At 46.4% G+C, this 18,801-nt stretch overlaps 1 long non-coding RNA gene across 3 annotated transcripts in view; it reads left to right on the top strand.

Annotated features, from left to right (window-relative positions):
* The first annotated feature begins 359 nt into the window (after nucleotides 1–359).
* The window catches only part of LOC126995674 (uncharacterized), a 279,072-nt gene continuing 260,630 nt past the window's right edge, over nucleotides 360–18,801 (top strand). The window contains exon 1 of one of the 3 annotated variants that reach the window (XR_007750641.1): nucleotides 360–561. This is a non-coding gene — a long non-coding RNA (uncharacterized LOC126995674). The remainder of the gene's footprint in view (nucleotides 562–18,801) is intronic. The other 2 variants (XR_007750637.1, XR_007750638.1) reach the window with 2 other exon arrangements.

Here is an 18,801-nt window from a genome sequence, read left to right as displayed (position 1 = left end):
TTTTAGATGAGAGGAGCGGGATTGTTAATTAAGGGATGGTGAGGAAAGGCCAAGAAACTAACCAGAGGGAAATGAAGTTATATATGAGGGGAAAGTGAAACGACAGGAAATGAAGTTAAGTTGGTAGGCATGTCCGAGTTATTGTTTTTCTTGTTTTTGTTTTTTATTTTAACTGAGGAGCGGGGGGACTGAAGGAAGGTGAGGGAAGGTGAGGGAAGGTGAAGGAAGGTGAGGGAAGGTGAAGGAAGGTGAGGGAAGGTGAGGGAACTGTCCAGGAAGAAATGAAGTGAGGGGAAAGTAAGACAGGAGATGAAGATGAGTTGATGTGGATGTTTTTGTTGTTGCTGTTGTTTTTGTTGTTGTTGAGCTGAGGGGAGCGGGTTAGTCGAGGGAAGGTGAGGGGAGCAGCCAGTGGTGGGCAAGAACAGACGAGTGAAGGGAATATGAGACGAGAGATGAAGATGAGTCGCCACTAATGATGTTTTTGTTTTCTTTTCTCTTTAGGTAAGCAGAGCAGGGACGAAGACACGAGTGATGGGAAAGTGAGACGTGAGAAGATGAGTGAGTAGAAATGTTCTCTTTACTTTTTTCCTGTTCGATTCATGAAAATACGTATCTAATCGCATTTCCCCGGCGGTGATCACTCCGACCAGCGCGAGCGAGCTGCGAGCGGCGGGGATGTAGTGCGAGGCTGACGTAAAGCCGCGGTGGTGACGCAAGGAGGAAGTGTGGCGGACAGTAAGTGGGTTTTGGGGTACGGCGAGGCGGGGTTCCGGGAGCAGGCCGAGGCAGGGGCGGCGCTGCCGGGTTGGCCAATGTGTTTGCTTCTGTAGCTTTGTGTGTGTGTGTGTGTGTGTGTGTGTGTGTGTGTGTGTGTGTGTGTGTGTTCAGCTTCCTCGGTGACAGGGTCTCTTGTCAGGGGGAGGTGTGGGGAGCCAAGGCCCCTGCTATGTCGCCTCTCGGAAATTCATATTAATATATATATATATATATATATATATATATATATATATATATATATATATATATATATATATATATATATATATATATATATATATATATATATATATATATATATATATATATATATATATATATATATATATATATATATATATATATATATATATATATATATATATATATATATATATATATATATATATATATATATATATATATATATATATATATATATATATATATATATATATATATATATATATATATATATATATATATATATATATATATATATATATATATATATATATATATATATATTATGATAATAAAAAGAACATATAAATATGAATAAGGGAAAATGTGTGATTTTAAAATCATATTTAACAATTTATATTACCACGCACATTAGAGTAAGAATACATGTGAATAGTAAATTACAGGTCATGAAGTCGATAATTTGACAGTAATAAGCAGATAGAGGGAGGAGGTAAGGCCGCCTCTACATCGTTACACAAATTTCTTGTCGATTCACAGCGCTGCCTGCTGACGCTGCTGCTGCTGCCTGGCTATTAATGCTGCCTGTGCTGCCGAGGTTATGAGCGGTGCTTATATCAGCTCTGAAGTGGTTTTCATTGGCGCTTAAATGCTATCCCCAGTGCTGCGTCTGCTACAGGCTTCACCTGAGCCCGCTGCTCCCCTGCCTTGCGCCGCCCTCCGCACCCAGCGAGGAGGCGGAGAGGGAGGGAGAGTGTGATGCTGGGCTGGCGCTGCTGGTGCTGCCGCTGTTCCTGCCTCCCAGGCCACTCAGCCCCACGCCCTGGTCACTAATCCCCGAATCCGGCTTCATCCCACCCACGGACACACACAATCACTTCATTCGCAAGGCGCGTTTAGTAAAGCTACATGGGGTGCTCATGACTCAGGGCGTGTGTGAATAGGTAGTGAGCAGAGTGTGGGGCGGGGGATTCAGGAGATGACGGGGGTGGAAAAGTGAGGAGGAGAATAAATCGCCTGGAAATGATGAGGGTGGTGAACCAGGAAAGGGGGAAGGGCATGGAGGAATTAATACCTCCATGGGGAAGGGTGTTAAAACTGAGTGAGAGGGAAAGAGGACAGGAGGAGACGGTAAAGCAGTATGAAGGAAAGAGAAAACGGGAGAGAAGGTGGGAGGATAAGGAGGTGTAGGAAGCAGCTGTAAATGCATTGCAGAATGACCCTCGGAGAAATGGAGTGAAAAATGAAAATTAAATAAGAGGGACGGAGCAGGAGGAAGGAAAGAGGGCGAGGCTGAAGAGGAAAAAGAAGCGGCTGTAATTTATAAATGGCCTGAAGGATGAGCGAATGGGAGGAAAGGATGAGAGGAAAAAGTCAAGTGAGAGGAGAAAGTGGGAGGACAGAGAGGAGGAAAATTGAATTGAATAGAAGGGAATACGAGTAAGAGGAGGAAGAGAAAGTGAAGGGATGAAGAGGAGGAAGGGGATGAGCCAAGGGGAAGAGAAGAGAAAGATGAGAATTAGAAACGAGTAGGAGTGAAAGAAGAGGAGGAGAAAGTGAGAAAGGGGAGGAATGGAGAGGTGGAAGGGGTGATGAACCGAGGCGAAGAGATGAGAAAGGTGAGGAAAAATAAGTAGGAAAGAAAGAGGAGAAAGTGGAGGGATTAAGATGAGGAAAATATGATAAACCAAGGGTGAGATGGTGAGATAGGAATATTAAGTAAAAGGAAAGAGAAAGAGGAAGAGGTGAAACAGGACAAAGAGTAGGAGAGAAGCGAGAAGTTAGAATTGTGTTGGAGGGAAAGAGAAGAGAAGGAGGAGGGAAAAATGAAGAGGAGGAAGATGTGATGACCTAAGGGGAAGGGGGAGGTGAGATATGAACAGGAAGGAGGGAAAAAGGTGGAGGGAAAGGAGGAGGTGAAGCAAAATAAGGAGAGTGGGAGGGAAGCGTGAAGAAGAGAGAAGAGGAGGAAGAGACAGTGGACGGATGAAGAGGAGGGAAATGTGATGAACCAAGTGGAAGGAGATGCGATATGAACATGAAGGAGATAAAATGGTGGAGGAGGAGGTGGAGGAGGTGGAAGAATAAAGAGGAGAAAAAGGGATATGAGCCAAAGGAAAGGAGGTGAGAGGTGAAAATTAAGAAGGGGGAAAAATAGGAGGAGGAGGAGGAGGAGGAGGAGGTGGAGAAAAGTGAGAAAGAAGTGAAGAGGAAGAAGAAGAAGAGGGAGGTGGGACAGGATATGTAGTAGAAGGAAAATGAGATGATTGTAAGTGTTCTCGTATCCGGGGCGTGAGGGTGTGAGGTCAGGCGAGGTCATGCAAGGTCAAGACTCATAAAGCTGCATCATTATCATCATCAATCCCATGTAAAAAAAAAAAAAACTTCCTGCGTATGTTGCCGGATTTTTTTTTTTTTCTTTTTTCGTTGTGTTTGCGTGTGCGTTTGTGTCTCTGGTTCATGTGTTTGGATTGCTTCTTTGTTTGGTGTGCTTAAAATTCTATCATTATTCTTTGTTTGTTTTTATTGTGTTTGTTTATTAGTTTGTGTTGCTTGTTTGCTTATTTTTGTGCCTGCTTGTATAGGTTCATTTCGCTGTTTGGTTTAGGGGCTTGGTTTGAATTCTTCTTTTGATTGTTTTCATCTTGGTTTGGTTCGCATTTATTTATTCGTGTTTGGTTGTTTGATTTCGTGGTTTGGTTTGCATGTTTGTTGCTGTGGTTGTTTGCTTATGTAGTATGTTTTTTGTTATCATCTTACTGTTTGGTTTTGGGGTTCGTTTTGTATCCCCTTCTTGTGTCCATTTTGGTTTGGTTTGCATCTGTTTGTTTGTATTTGTTTTTTTATTTTGTTTGGGTTGTATCTTTCGTGTTATGCTTGTTTGCGTGTCATGTTTGCTTGTGTTTACCTCACTGCACCAGACATGAATTACTACTAAACTTTTACTGTTCGTGTGGAGAAATTGGAGTGAGAAGTGAAAATGGATTAGGAGGGACAGAGGAGAACACAAAGGAAAAAAGATGGCGAAGATGAGGAGGATGGCAATGAAACGGCTGTAAATTGTTCGGGGAATGGGCAGGAATAGTGGGTAGATAACATTGGTCCAGTTCGACAGTCCAACACAGGGTCATTGTAAGCGCCCCAACCAAACTCTCTTCTCCACAATGGATCGTTATTTCTACTCAATACCAGATACTAATGAGCTTTCCTGTATAGTTTCGTAAAATTTCCTCCTTTTTATAGCAACGCCAAACACTATACAAGGAATTTTCGTCGTATTTTGTGTTTGGTTTTGGAGGTAACAAACTTGCTGTATTTGACTAAAACTGTGCCCATTGTCCCGCCGTTGTCGTCGGGAAGCAAGGTCACGGCTCCCCGAACTCACATCCGCGCCCCTTCTTTGTCGGGTGATCCAGGGCCACGACGTGAGAGAGAGAGACGCGTCCAAACTGCCTCCCGTCACGAATCCGAACGCCACACTTTGCCCTCGAGTCGATCTTGCAAATCACATAATTTTTTGTGTGGGTGTGGTCACTGTTGCTGTCGTGGGCGTGGTAGTGGCTGCAGGGAAGCTTGAAGTCGTAGTAACAAAAAATGGTATCGGCGATAATAATTCCAATAAGATATAGTCTAATAATGATAATAATTGTAATAATAATAATAATAATAATAATAATAATAATAATAATAATAATAATAATAATAATAATAATAATAATAATAAGAAGAAGAAGAAGAAGAAGAAGAAGAAGAAGAAGAAATAAAAGAGAAAGAAAGAGATGATGAAAAGGAAGAAGAAGAAGAAGAAGGAGGAAAAGAAGAAGAAGAAGAACAACAATAACTTAGAGATGATAAAGTAACAATGGCATCATCATCATCATCATCATCATCGACACATAACACTAAAAAAAAAAAAAAAATGCCTCGTCCATCCTCCCCCTCCCCGTCATCTCCTTTTTTTCCTCCTCCTCCGCCTCTTTGTCCTTCACCCCTCCTGTTGCCCATTCGTCGTGAGTCTCCTGCCTTATTTAAGATAGCAGTGACCCTGAACCTGTCTGTGTCTTGGCAGGGGTGTCCAGACTGCTTCCTGCCCCTTGCCCACTGCCTTCCCTCCTTCCTCGACCATCTGCTTCTCTCCCATCGTCCCTCACTTCTTTCCTCATATCAATCCTTCTCCGTCTCATCTCCCCTTGCTCATCTTTTCCTCGTGTGTGTGTGTGTGTGTGTGTGTGTGTGTGTGTGTGTGTGTGGATGTATGTGTGTGCGTGTGCGTCCCCCTCGACCCGTGTTAACTCCAAAATCCCTCCTTTACAGTATTTTTCTATTGCTATTGATTAGATGCTATTCAATGGGTTAAAACTAACTCAATGTGGATGCAATTCAAGATAAGTGCGGTCTATTTTTGGCCGTAAGCGTGGAGCAGCCGACCTTCTTATCTAAACCCCTTCATTTTAGCCATTCACGAGGCTGCTGAGGATGAGGGTCGAAGGGTGACGCAGAGGCGGTGGCTGGAGGGGCGAGGGAGAGGATGTGAGGGTGGCGGCGGGCGGCTGCGTGATGAGGAAGCGGTGTCGAGAGAGGGAGAGAGAAAGAGTATCATATCATGTGACTCTTAGGGCGGATTTCCTTCTCCTATTTGTTTGTTTTTTATGTATAAGCTCTTTTATCCCTTTGGCTTCTTGTTCTTGTTGTTAGTTTTTTTTTTCTCTCGCTTCGTGTCGTGTCTTCCTTCTTCTTACTTTTCACATCTTGTTCTTAAGTTAATCTTGCGTAATTTTTTCTTCCTTCGCTTCACATTTCGCTTTTTTTTTATTCCTTCGACTTCTTGGTCTTCGGTTAATCTTGGGCTAATTTTTTTCTTCCTTCGCTTCACATTTCGCTTTTTTTTTATTCCTTCGACTTCTTGTTCTTGGTCTTCGGTTAATCTTGCGTTATTTTTTCTTCCTTCGCTTCACATTTCTCTTTTTTTTTATTCCTTCGACTTCTTGTTCTTGGTCTTCGGTTAATCTCGCGTTATTTTTTCTTCCTTCGCTTCACATTTCGCTTTTGTTTTTGTTTTTTATTTCCTCGACTTCTTGTTATTGATCTTCGGTTAATCTCACGTTATTTTTTCTTCCTTCGCTTCACATTTCTCTTTTTTTTTATTCCGTCGACTTCTTTCCCTTGCTCTTTGGTTATTATCGAGTCCTTTTGTCTTCCTTCCCTTCATTTCTTTGCCCTTTTATCCCGTCGACCTCCTGTTCTAGATCTGAGGTTATTCTAGTATTTTTTTTCTTCCTCCTGTTTACTTTTCGCATTGAGTTTGAGAGAGAAAGAGGAAGAGCGCGTTTGTGAGTTTACAGTAATGAGTGAGTGGCTGTTTTTAAGCTTTTTTTTTTTCTCTCGTCATTTTGTTCTTGGCTTTATGTTCCTCACCGTGAAGAATGCAGGCGACGGTCAAAGCAAGATAAAAGAGAGAGAGAGAGAGAGAGAGAGAGAGAGAGAGAGAGAGAGAGAGAGAACGCACCGGGCTATCCCCGCAAAAAAAAGATAGATGTCAAAAGGAGTCATGATTTTTTTATTTTTTTTATTTATTATTATTATTTTTCTTTTTAGTTAGATACTCCTTTCTTGGAAGTCACATGAAGGAAGGAGGTCAGAGGCGGGCTGTTTTCTTGTTCACGCGGCTCACCCAGGCATGTTCATTGAAAGTTCTCCTTCTGGACCTAAATAACTTAAAGGTGCCTAACCCCCTCGTCTTCAGTAGAAAGTTACACCTGAAGAGCCGTGGAAATGTCAAGGGAGGGGACTCACTAGGGAGGTCATGGGCAGCGTCCGCGTGATATTTTTTTTAACCAATTTCTAAGATGCTCACGATGATATTTCCGTCATGTGCCCGTCCTACCACGCCTGACTAACTAACTACAGTGTCACTTCCTTAGCTTCTATGATTGTTCGATGTTATTGTCCAAGGAAGAGGCACACGAGTCCACAGAGATGGCTTGGTCTTGGTCGTGTGGACGGAAATATTGCCATCCGTGGCTGAAATAGACGAGCACGACGGTCCTGCTCTCCCGCCTAGTATTTTTGGCGTGTTCTCCCGAAACTCCACCTTTTAATGCTTGCTGGCTACAGATCTTGCAGTCAAATGTCCCGTGTGTAGAAGCCGGCATTAGTGTTACAAGATACCAGTATGTATGTATGTATGTATGTAAGAATGTATGTATGTATGAGCATGTAGGTAACGAAAAGCAGCACCAGTAGCAGCTGCAGTGACGTGTGCAGGCCGGCGTGAAGGTGGAGCGCTGCCGTGCATTTGAAAATAAAACGTTCAAAGTGGGCCGCTGCGGCTCCATGCAGGTGGCGCGTCCTTGCAGCCGTGGTGCCAGCAGACGGTAAGCGACCCTCAAACACACCCAAACCAGATGTGTCCAGACCAGCACAGGGAATATAGAACGTAGTCTGTAATCCTACGGACCTGTGTGTGTGTGTGTGTGTGTGTGTGTGTGTGTGTGTGTGTGTGTGTGTGTGTGTGTGTGTGTGTGTGTGTGTGTGTGTGTGTGTGTGTGCAGCAATGTAACAGAACAGCAATATGAGACGATCTGCTCCCATGGGACAGCCACACGTTATTGTTTCGCACGGCGCTGGCTGTGGACAAGCTTGTGCTGCAAGTCATATAAACAAGGAACTAACATGAGCAACAGACAGAGTAAATATAAGCTAAGTGACCTTAGTGGGAGGCGGAACATGGTAACAGCATGTAGGGTGCCATGTCAAGGCAAGCAAATCAAGTCTCTAAATATTTGCACAAATGCATGCGGCAATCTGAATGCGACAGTCTGTAGCCTCCACCAAAGGGAGGAGGTCATCCTGAACGCGTCACTGGAATGAAGAGGTAATTGTAAAATGAAACATGTCAATCAGACACTGAATTGTACATATTCACACGAACGTTCCACATCAAAATGGGAAACTGTAAAGGAGTCCAACGTGGCCGCCCCTTCCTTATGTGGACACCGACAGACACTCTGGTGTGTCTAATAGGGGGCAGCAGAGTCTTTCCTTCCAGCCGAGACCCGCGTAGCCAGGTAAACAGAAGGATAACTTATGACACTGCAAGCCTGGACGGGGGCGCCGCCTACGACGAGCAGCCAACGCTTCGGGCGGTGCAGCCGTCCGCACACAGACCCGTGATTTTTCTCGTCGCGTGCCTCGCAGTGTTGTCGCTGGAATGGAAACACAAAGCAAGTGAAGATATATAAAAATCACCAGTCAAAATGGAGAGCAAGGACGCTTGACATCATTAGCGTTCATGACGTCGGGCGGGAAGGTCCGAAAAAAAGAACAAGACTTTTTCCTGCTGGGCGAGGCGAGGCCGATGGTTGCCTGGGCGGGAGACGTGAACTTTCAACCTGCCCCCCCCCCCGCCCCCCCCGCACCCCTCCCCCTGTGCCTCCCCCTGTGGTGCGCCGGCGTGTGCTGCCCCGACCCACGGCGCCGTCCGCACGCTCCTGCCCTGACCGACCCGACGACAGTAGACACGAGTATCGGACAACGGTTTAGGGCTGTTTAGAGATGATGAAAGTTAGTGATAGTAGTAGTAGTGGTGTGTGTGTGTGTGTGTGTGTGTGTGTGTGTGTGTGTGTGTGTGTGTGTTTCACCGCTCTGAAAGCCTTGGGGATATTGCCGGCGATTAGGGTCAAAGCAGCGACGACTTTCTCAGAACTTGGTGTAGCCTACATGTCGCATTATATTCCCCCCACCTCTTCATCCTCCTCCTCCTCCTGTCTCCTTTTCCTTCTCCTCCTCCTCCTCTGTTCCTCCTCCTCCTCCTCTTCCTCTTCCTCTGTATCATTCATCATCATCTATATTTATCTTCTTCACTGGTCCTCCTCATTTCTTCCGCTTCCACTACCTCCTCATCCTCTACATTTTCTCTTCCTTCACCACCACCACCACCACCACCTCTCCCTTTCTCCTCCTCCTCCTCCTCCTCTTTCTTCTCGGGGAAAGGTAACCAATTAGTCACGGTGGCGCGTCTCCAGGTGAACTCTAATAATTACACGGGGAGCGACGAGGCGTAACAATGCGGCGCGAGGACGGACTTAATTATTAGCGGACACGGAGTCAGTAGTGGAATCAAATAACAAACAGACGAGGCGAGGGCGGAGGGGGAAGAGAGGAGGAGGAGGAGGAGGAGGAGGAGGAGGAGGATAATTAATATGTTTCAGTCAATCCGTAACAAAGTGGTTCATCAGACTAGTCACAGAGAAAGCGTGAAGGTGTGCCGGTCTTGTTAATTAAGGCAGGACTGGTGAGCACTCGTGTTGTTTTTAGCATTATTATAAGTCTGAGGTGGTGAGATCTGACCTGGGTGGAAGGGACGTTGAGGAAAGACGTTGACCCGAAGGAAGAAACTATGACTTGTTCTTGTTCCTTAGTGAAGAGCTTTGTATGCGTATTTTGTATTTGTAGTTGTATTTGTGCGTTCCCTCATCTGTATTTCCTCCTGCCTACGACTTGAACTCTTTCAAGAGGAGGGTATCAGGACACCTCTCCTCCCGAAATTGATTTATCTTTTTAGCCACTCCACTCTATTTAGGAGCAGTAAGTAGGGGGCTTTTTTTCATTATTGTTTTCTTTTTTTTACGCCCTTGCACTGTCTCCTCTGCTGTAAAAAAAAAAAAAAAAGACGATCAATGCCGAGGAGGATGAATTACTTCCGAACCTCACCACCAGACTCCATCACGTCCTCTTGGTGTCCTTGAGTGGGCGAGTTGAGTGAGTGAGGGAAGGAGAAAGGGAGGAAAAAGAGGAAAGAATGCAGAGGGGAGGAGAAAGGGAGGGAAAGGGAGAAGGAAAGAAAGAGGGAAGGAAGAAGGAAGACAGCCAGGGAGTCGCGGTGGCAGAGGGCAGGAGAAAGGAAGGGAAAAAAAGGAAGAGGGGAGGAGAAAGGGAGAAGGGAGGGAAACGTGAGGAGGAAGGGAAAGGGAGAAGGATGGCAGCCAGGGCGTCGCAATGGCAGAGGGGAGGAGAAAGGGAGGGAGTCGTGAGGAGGGAGGCAAAGGGTCGGAGGCAAACTGGGAGGTCGAGTCCGGAGCGTAAATTATAGTTGACACAGTTTTCCAGTCAGGTTTTGATGATGAACCGCGGCCGTGGACTCAAGGGTACCACTGATCACCCTCTTCACCCTAAAGCCTCTCTTCTCCTCCTCCTCCAGTTATTCTTTCCTCTCGCCCGGCTCTTGATTCTCCTTATTCTTCCTTCTTTCCTTCTTTTTTTTTTTTTACATCAGAGGACACGGCTCAAGGGCAATAAAAACAGTACAGAAAAAGAAAAAGCCCTCTACTCGCCGCTCCTATAAAAGATAACAGTAAAGAGTAGCCAAAAGAGAGGTCAATTTCGGGTGGAGAGATGTCCCACTTTCTTTCCTTTCTCCTCTTCCTCCTCCTCTTCATTCTGTTTCATTATTCACTTCCCTTCTCTTCCCTCTTCCCCCGCACCCCCTCCTCCTCTTCCTCCTCCTCCTCCTCCTCGTTCCACCTGCAAGAGCTAAAAAAAATAATCAACACCCAATTTAGCCCTGAATGGAAGTCCTACTCCTGAGGGTTTGTCGCTAAGTTGGGTACACAGGGAAGAAGGAGGTCAGGGCTACTGCGGTGGTGGCTAGCGGCGGGGCGGGGGGCGGCGGTGGAGGCGTGGGTGGAGGGGGCAGGTGAGGGAGGGAAGGAAGGAGGAGAGGGTGCCGGAGGGTGTGTACGCAGGTCGCTGGAAACGCCGCCGAAGGGATGATCCAGAAGCAGGGACTTGCGGCTTTAAGATCGTGTGGTGACCGCAGGGAGGTGGGGGGCCGGGGTTCGAGCCCCTGGAGGCGGGAAAACGAGACAGGGCGGAAAAAAAATATGAAGCCACTCGCGTACTTCGTCTCTGCTGCTCTCTGTTGTTCCCGTTTAGTGGGTGTTTTTTTCTCTTTTTTTCTTTTTGATTAGTGAGGGCGTTATGGGAGGAAGGGATTCACGGGTTTAATGAGTGTGTTTGTGTGAGGGTGGGTAGGGGTGAGGGGATGGAGGGGATGGAGGGGAGAGAAAGGGTTGTTTTGATTGTGTCTCCTGTCTGTCTGTCTGTCTGTCTGTCCTCCTCCTCCTCCTCCTCGTTTGTTTTTATTACCGGATCCACTTTTTAAATTCTTTCTCTGCTTTTTTATGGAGTTGCGTGCGTTCTTGCAATGTGCGATTTTCTATTCTTTTATTTAGATTGTTATTATTTCGTCTTCCTCCTCCTCCTCCTCCTCTTCTTTCTCGGTTTCTTTCAGTTTTATCTTCCTTATTATCATTTTCTTTTCATCTTCTGTTTCTTTTTCTTTCCTTCTTCTTTTGCCTTTTCTCTCTTATCCTGTCCAGTCGTCATCCTTTTCTCCTCTCCTCTCCTCTCCTCTCCTCTCCTCTCTTCTTCTCTCCTTTCCTCCATTTTTCTTTCTTATCTTGTCCATTCGTCGTCCCTTTTCTCCTCTCCTTTTGTCCTGTCTTCTCTCTCATCCTCCTCTCCTCTCCTCCACCTCTACCTCTACCTCCACCACCACCGCTATCGCCTTACCCTACCCCATACCCTCATCCCTCCACCTCCATTAGCAGCCGTCACACGAGCAATGGCAATACCAGTAGCAGTAACAGTAGCGGCGGGGAAGGAGGCTAATGGATATGAAGGGACGCCGGGGTCTGGTTGGCGGCTCTTCGTGGCCGCCGCTGCTGCACCCGCCGAGACCCCTGTGACCTCGCCCAGCTGGAGACCGCGGCGACCGAGGGAGAGGAAAGCAAAGGAAAGGGAGAGAAAGAAAGCGCTGACTCTGGAAAAAAAGGAGCGGATGTATTTTATTTTATTTTGGGGGCTTAAGAAGAATGAGTGAAAAGAAAGCAAAGGAAAGGGAAAAAAGAGCGTTGAATCCTAAAAAATAAGGGGAAGAGATTGAGTTTTGGTTATTTTAGAGGTTTAAGAATAATAACATACAGATCAGATGAATGGAGAGCGACTGATATTTGTTTGTTCTTTGTTAGTGTATACAGATCCAGTTTAGTCATGGAAAAAAAAAGCGTTGACTCCGAAAAAAAATAAATGAAGAGTGAATGTAATTTAGTTTTTTTTAGGGTTTTTGTGAAGGATATTAATGTTTAGATTAAATAAAATGGAGAGCGACTGCATTTTGCTTCTTCTTGTTTTGCGAAGGATAATTAGCTGCTTCCTTTGCTGTAAAAAAAATATAAAAAGAAAATAAAAAAATCGGGAAAATGCAGGGCTAATGTATTATAGTTTTTTTTTTTTGTCAAGTTTGATCTTCAGATCCGAAAAATAGGGGGAGATTTTTTTTTCCTACAGCAGAGGAGTCAGTTCAAGGGCATAAAAAAGGAAACAAATATGAAAAAAAGCCCGCTACTCACTGCTCCTAAAAAGAGTTAGAGGAGTGGCGAAAAAGAGAGGTCAGATTGTATTGTGTTATTTCTGGGTGGTAAGCAGTGTAATGTTCAAATCTGGTATAGTCATCGGTGAAAGTTTAATTATAGGTTCCCAGACGTGAATGAAATAAAAATAGAGAAACTGAAATAGGATCGATTTGAGGATGTGAGAGGAGGAAAAAGTGAGCACATTATATTCAGTTAAGGGAAGTAAGCCATGAGGTATTTTTAAAAAGGAAAGGTTTCACACACAGACCAAAAACGGGTTCCTGCTTTCTCCTTTAACCCCCTTCCACCACCACCCTCCACCTCCACCCTCCACCTCGACCTCCACTTCGAGCCTCCCCAAGGGTTCTAAACTAGGCAACAAATGACCTCCTCCCCTAAACCCTCACCCTCCACCTCCTATTCCACCCCCTCCACCTGGCGAGCCCCCTCACACCACCACCCACCCTAGATTACCTCCACCACAACAAAGACTCACCACAATACCTTTTTTTATCCTTCGTCTCCACCTTGAGGGGAAAAGAAAGATTGGAAGGAGGGTGGACCGGGCAAGGGAAGGGACAGGGTGGTGGACTCTGTGTATGGGTGGAATATGAATGGAATAAGAGAACAGTGTAAAGGAGTGGGTGGTGGACGATGGGCGTGTTACATATGTTCCCTTCTGGGTGTAAGAAGTGGGCGTGTCCTGTGTGTGTGTGCGTCACGGTGGGTGGTGGGAGGGCATGTGTGGGTCCCCGTGGCGCCCTCTGTTTGTTTGTGTGTTGTCCCAGGCGACCCCCCGGGGAACACGCGCGACAAATAGAAGTCCATGTGTGTATTTCCTCGTTGTTGTCTGAGGAATCTCCCGGAGTGTGTGTGTGTGTGTGTTATTGTGTGTGTGTGTGTGTGTGTGTGTGTGTGTGTGTGTGTGTGTGTGTGTGTGTGTGTGAGTGTGTGTGGTTACTTCATCTAATAATTGGATCTGAGACTAAGCTTGTTATTATCTCTATTATTTTTGGTTATTTTATTCACTTCATACTCCTGAATGTACGTAGATGTAGCCACCCCACCCCGCACCTCGCCCCCTTCCCCTTTCCCTCCCCAGCCGTATTCTGTAGCTCATGCCAATGTTGGTGGATGCGGTGGTTGGTAGTCAGGCTTTTGCAACACCAGCTCCTCGTTTTCCATGCGCGTTGGTGTTTCTGGAGGAGAAAACGAAGAACGTGTACCAGAACGATGAAGGTGACCCCCCCCCCCACACACACACACACACACACATAGACAGATAGATAGATAGATTAATAGATAGGTAGAGAGAGAGAGAGAGAGAGAGAGAGAGAGAGAGAGAGAGAGAGAGAGAGAGAGAGAGAGAGAGAGAGAGAGAGAGAGAGAGAGAGAGAGAGATTGGAGATTGGGGACAAACGCAGACTGTTGTAACATTTCCCAGTATTAGAATGTATGAAAGAATGGAAATGCCTCTCCTTTCGCCCGTTCCCCGCGACCCACGCCATGCCCGCCTGCGTCAGCTCCCCCGAACGACTCAACCCTCTCAAACTACCACCTCAACAACCACGACCATACCCACCACCACCACCATACATACCACCACCACCACCTCAACCACCACCACCGCCATCACCATATATCCCACCATCACCACCTCCACCGCCACCACCGCCACCACCGCCATACATCCCACCATCATCACCTCCACCATCACCACACGACCTGCCTGCATGGGGACACGACGACCTCTCCCACGACCTCTGTGACGACCTGCGTGTGAGTGTGTGTGTGTGTGTGTGTGTGTGGGTTTGTGCTGAACACCCACACACACACACACACACACACACACACACACACACACACACGGCTCTTCGTGACACAATACTGTCAATGGGGAGACAAAGCGAGAAAATGAAAGCCTCCCACGCCCACCTCGCGCGTGCAGGTGAAAGCAAACGTTCACACACACACACACACACACACACACACACACACACACACACACACACACACACACACACACACACACACACACACAGACATACACGGGACGGGCAGGAAGTGTATGCGGCAGTCGGTGCACGCGCGTGAGTGGAGTGTGCATAGGAAAGTGAAAGTCCGGTTTGTTTTGGGGAAAAGATAGAAAGCACCACCACCACCACCACCACCACCACCACTATTATACCTCCACTACCACCTACACCACCACTACACAGAAAATCAATCTCTCACACCAGCATCAACATCATCAACACCATATAAACGCATACATCACCACTTTACCATCACCACCAACGACAACAACAAAATTCACTACCACCACCACCACCACCGCCGCAGCCATGTGTCCCCTCACTCAAACGTTTCCTCCTTCCCTCCCTCCCGTTCCCTGTCCCTCAGCCTCCAGCGAAAGTGAGGACCATTCATCACCTAATTAATGGCAGGTGTGACGCTGATTATGTTCACAAACACACAGGTAAACACGGGTACACACACACACACACACACACACACACACACACACACACACACACACTGGATGAGAGATGGACAACGATCAATCAGTTTTAACATCCTTCTGTCCTCCTCCTCTTCCTCTTCCTTCCCTCCTTCCTCCCTCCTTCCCTCCCTCCCTCCCTCATTACATGTACTTCTCCACCTCCTTCCTTCCCCTCAGTGATGTGTACACGTGAATAAACCCGGTGTGTGTGTTTGTGTGTGTGTGTGTGTGTGTGTGTGTGTGTGTGTGTGTGTGTGTGTGTGTGTGTGTGTGTGTGTGTGTGTGTGTGCTGTAGGTTCACTGCCTCGTTCGGAGAAAGTCCCCACAGAATGCCGCGTACACACACACACACACACACACACACACACACACACACAGTAGTACAGTTATCTATGTATATATTTGTATGTATGCAGGTGCGAATACATTAGCGTACGTGTGTGTGATCATGATTGTGTATAAATGCATTACTGATTAGATATTTATGTATCATGTACCGATGAAATACGTATGTGATTGTATATGTATTTATGTTTGTATTTATGAATGTGATTGTGTGTGATTGTGTGAGTGTGTGTGTGTGTGTGTGTGTGTGTGTGTGTGTGTGTGTGTGTGTGTGTGTGTGTGTGTGTGTGTGTGTGGCGGCGCGCGCACGAGTGGTGGTAATTGCACACGAGTTGGTGAAAGTGTCCCGCCGGGCCGCTCGCTGCCTCCGGGGTAAACAACCTCTCAGCGGCGCGAGGCGGTAGGTAGGCAACATGGGCGGGGCGGGGCGGGGCGGGGGAGACAGGTGGACTCAGGTGCCTATAGGGTGACAGTAACAGTGGCAGTGGTTGTAGTTGTAATAGTAGTAGTAGTAGTAAGAGGAGGAGGAGGAGAAGGAGGAGGAGTAATAGTAATAGTTGTAATAGGTGGAGGAGAATGAGGAGAATGTATTACGATATATAGATAAATAGATAGACATAGATAGGTAGATAGATTGAGAGAGAGAGAGAGAGAGAGAGAGAGAGAGAATGGAGAAGGAGAAAGCACGTGAACAAAAGACAAAGACCATGAGATAGACAGACAGACAGAGACAGCAAAAAAAGTGTAACCCATATCGTTCATATACACTTGTAACACACACACACACACACACACACACACACACACACACACACACACACACACACACACACACACACACACACACACACACACACACACACACACACACACACACACACACACACACACACACACACACACACACACACTAATGAATTACCGTCACCTGATTTATATTACAGGTGAGATATATGTACTAATTCCCTCCCCCCTCCCCCTCCCCTTCCCCCTCACCTCCCCACCCAGCCTTCGTTTCTCCCCTTCACCCCAATCCCCTCTCCCTTTCTCTCTCTCTCCCTCCCTGCCTCGTGTATGTGTGTTCCCTCCCTCACACATTTCCTCCCTCTCTCCCTCCCTCCCGTTCTCTCTCCCTCATCCACCAGCGAAAGTGAGGACCTCGCGCTCCGCTCCACAAGTAAGTAGGACGTTGAACTCTCAAGGTCTCTCTCTCTCTCTCTCTCTCTCTCTCTCTCTCTCTCTCTCTCTCTCTCTCTCTCTCTCTCTCTCTCTCTCTCTCTCCTTTATCTATCTATCTGTCCATATATGTCTATCTATCCGTCTATCTATCTATATTGTCATGGTCTGTGTGTGTGTGTGTGTGTGTGTGTGTGTGTGTGTGTGTGTGTGTGTGTACCTTATTTATCTAACAAAACCACAATGTAAAATACCCGTATGTTAATGTTATTGGATTTGTTGGTGTTGTTGTTGTTGTTGTTTTGGTACTGCAGTGTCTTGCAAACCCATTTCAGATGTGACTGCCCGGAGGTCTCAGCGGGGATGGAAAGCAAAGGGAAGGGAAAGGAAACGAAGGAAAGAAAAGAGAGAGAGGAAAAGGAAGGAAAGGGGTGTTAAGAAAATAAAAAAAGGGAAGTGAAGGGAAGGGATACGATGGAAAGGAACCCAAAGAAATCTGAAGGGAAGTGAAGCGAAGGGAAGGGAATGAAAGGAAACGGACGTGAAGAGAAGGGAAGGAAAAGGAATGGAACCGAAGCTAGGAGACGGGAAAATAACCAAAAGAAACCGAAAGGAAGGGAAGCAAAGGGAAGGGAAACGAAGGAAAGGGAAGGGAAGTGAGCCGAAGAGGAAACGGGGGGGAAGGGAAGGAACTGAAGCAAAGGGAAATAAAGGGATGGAAACCGAAGGAAACCGAACGCAATGGAAGGGAACCGAAGGGAAGGAAATAAATGGGAATGGGACGAAGGGAAGGAAGGGATCGCCTGAGAGGTTTATCTGCGAGGGCTTTTCTTGAAGACTTTCTATATCGTTCTTGTGATTGCTTCTTTTCTTAGAGAGAGAGAGAGAGAGAGAGAGAGAGAGAGAGAGAGAGAGAGAGAGAGAGAGAGAGAGAGAGAGAGAGAGAGAGAGAGAGAGAGAGAGAGAGAGAGAGAGATTAGGTCAGCCCCGTGTTCCTCGGTCATGTATACAGGCAGTTCTTCAAGGCCCTCCGTCAAGGCTCTTCTCCAAGGCTGCCCCAGATCCCCCATGATTCATCCGCCTCTCCCTCCCCCCCCACCCTTGTCACCATTTCTTCCTCTCACTCTCCCGCCCCCTCTCTCTTATCTTCTACTTTTCACCCTCTCTCTATCTTTCCCTCTTCTCCATCTTCCCTTTCTCTCTATTCATTTTTTTCTTTCTTTCTACCTATTTTGTTTATCTCCAGTTTTCGTTCGCTTGATTTTCTACGTCTTCTTCTTCATTTCCCTTTTTCTATTTTTCCCCCCTCGATTTCTCTCCATCTTCTCCCTCTTTTCTTCATTCTCCATTTCTCTCTTTCTCGGGTATTCTCTATTTCCTCCCGTTTTTCTATTTCTACTTCTCTCTCTTCCCTTTTTTCCCATTCTACTCCTTCCCTCAATCTCTCTTTTTCCTTATTTTTTCTTATTTCCTTCATTTCATTTTCTCACTCTTTTATCATTTCCATCCCTCTCTTTCGTCATCTCTAACAGTTTCTTCATTCAACTTCATATTTCTTCCATTCCTCTTTCCCCCTTATTCTTCATCTTTTTCACACATCTCTCCATCTTCATCCCCTCCCCTTACCGCACCCAAGTTTCCGTTCTCCCTCTTGCTCTCAACTATATACTCTTTGTTTTCCCATCTCCGTCCTCTCATCTCCCTCCCGCTACTCTCTCTCCGCAGCCTCCCTATCTCCGCCTTCTCATCTCCTTGCAGCCAGCCACTCTCTCCCGCATCCCGCTCTGCCTATCCATATCTAGGTCCTCACTTTCTGTTTTGCACCTATGAGTTTTCTCCTCTGTTAACCTCTCTCTCCTATTCCCCCTATTGATGGTTTTCCTTCTTGATGCTGTTCACTGGTTTTCTTCATTCGGTTTCCTTTCTTCATGTGTTTGTGGGTCTCTGTGTGTGTGTGTGTGTGTGTGTGTGTGTGTGTGTGTGTGTGTGTGTGTGTGTGTGTGTGTGTCTCGTGCATCTTCACCTGTTGTTGTATTTCATTATCAGGTGTGCGTATCATAATTCCCTCAGGCTGTTTCTTCTCCCACTTATTCCCCCCCCCCAAACGTCTCCTTCCTCACCCCCCCCCCCCCCCTTCCCGCCGGCATATGACCACAGATGTTGCGCCGACTAAACGAAACTTTCCAACTTTTCCTCCCCCTCCCCCCTTCCCCTAACCTAACCTAACCTAACCCCAAAGCCGAAATCTCGTGTGTTAGTTGAGTGTTTCCACCTGTCCTGTCTCCCTACCCTACCACCTGTCTCCCCCTCTCTCTCCCCCTCTTCCCCCTTCTTCTCACCCCTCCCCTCCCCTCAGGAAAGACGCAATGCTAATAGACCATTTTTCTTTCGACACTCAAT

The sequence above is a fragment of the Eriocheir sinensis genome, chromosome 8, assembly GCF_024679095.1.
Source record: "Eriocheir sinensis breed Jianghai 21 chromosome 8, ASM2467909v1, whole genome shotgun sequence".
Classification (NCBI taxonomy): Eukaryota; Metazoa; Arthropoda; class Malacostraca; order Decapoda; family Varunidae; genus Eriocheir; species Eriocheir sinensis.
The sequence above is the reverse complement of the archived record's forward strand: the minus strand, read 5'-3'. Positions and strand labels throughout refer to the sequence as shown.